This window comes from Austrofundulus limnaeus, unplaced genomic scaffold (assembly GCF_001266775.1).
Source record: "Austrofundulus limnaeus strain Quisiro unplaced genomic scaffold, Austrofundulus_limnaeus-1.0 Scaffold403, whole genome shotgun sequence".
Classification (NCBI taxonomy): domain Eukaryota; kingdom Metazoa; phylum Chordata; class Actinopteri; order Cyprinodontiformes; family Rivulidae; genus Austrofundulus; species Austrofundulus limnaeus.
In genome coordinates this window covers 9,108-10,402 of record NW_013952805.1, presented here as the reverse complement: position 1 = coordinate 10,402, position 1,295 = coordinate 9,108, and the positions used below count along the sequence as shown (strand labels likewise).

Genomic DNA, 1,295 nt, shown 5'->3' with positions numbered 1-1,295 from the left:
GGGACTTATTTCTGAACGTTTCATTAAACTTTTAAGTTATTCATGAGATATTTTGCTAAACAAGACAGTCTACCTTCAATTGTGGACAATTAAAACGGACAATTCTCTCATCTCATTTGTCCGAGTTTTGGTTTGTAAGCTTTTTGCAGAAATTACGCTTTCTCTCATTACCTCTCAGATTTTTTGCTAAAACCAGGTCAACATCCAAAGCACTCTAAATATTTTTCTCCTTTAAAACCATGTCAGAATGACACAATCTGCCCTGGAGCTGACAAATCTGGTTGTGCTTCTGCTATTCAAAGAGAGAGATACAATATTTAACAAAATTTATAATAAAGATTGTTCAATCTATTTAAATTAAAATGTTAAAGCAATCAGAGTTTCTCTCAAAGCTCATATTTGTCTGACTGCGTAAATAATCGTTTTCTCATTTTCCTCAGCATTTCATAAGTGTCCAACTCATGGGGAGTGTGGATATCAGTGCTCCTGGCACAGAAAATGCAAATTTACTAAATGCTGCCAATATAAATGTGGTTCCAAATGCGTACCACTAATAGGCCCATGAGGTGAGAATAAATAAAGTGGCTAAAAACTTCACCTCTTCTCATAATGCTGCCATAAACATGTTAAATGTTTGTTTTTGTTCTTTTGCTTTTCAGTTTAGCCAAATCTTTACATCTGTTCAAGCCTCACTGTTATGAAGATAATGATGGTGAATGCAGCTGCAAGAAGTGCTCTCTAAACAGATGTGAAGACACCTGTAAACAATGTTTTTTTTCTTAAAAACACCAACTGAGCTGCATCATACAGTACTGTATGCTCTTCTTTGGTTTCCTTAATAAAGTCATAATGATAAAAACTCAGTGTATTGTTTAAGTGAGCTTCTGGTACATTTTCTTTAGGATACCAATATGTCAAACTATGTTTTAAAGGTGTTTTTGGTATATTTACCATTTACTAACAGAATCACAATCACCTGAATGTCGTCACATTAACAAATCATTCAGAGTGATCTACAATTGCATACTGTGGGTTTTGGTTCTCATTTCTGCATGTATGCAGCAAGTGCTGATGACCTTTTTATTCTTATCAATAAAAATAATTAAAATCGTCAGGAGTCTTTGAACAACTTTCATTTGGTTTATTTTAGCTGTGCTGTACAGGAAGCTGGACACGGACCAAGTTAGCTAAAACTAATAAAGTTATCAAAAAAGTCCTAGCTTAAAGAGTAACTTACCCCAAAATTAACTTTTTTTAGCTGATAAACTGTCTAGAATGTGTCTAAAATGTTATAT

At 33.7% G+C, this 1,295-nt stretch overlaps 1 long non-coding RNA gene across 1 annotated transcript; it reads left to right on the top strand.

Moving 5' to 3' along the window:
* The first annotated feature begins 290 nt into the window (after positions 1-290).
* LOC106528769 (uncharacterized) lies at positions 291-863 on the top strand. The gene is made up of 2 exons (XR_001311541.1): positions 291-566; positions 660-863. It is a non-coding gene; the product is annotated as an uncharacterized LOC106528769 (long non-coding RNA).
* Positions 864-1,295: the final 432 nt, after the last annotated feature.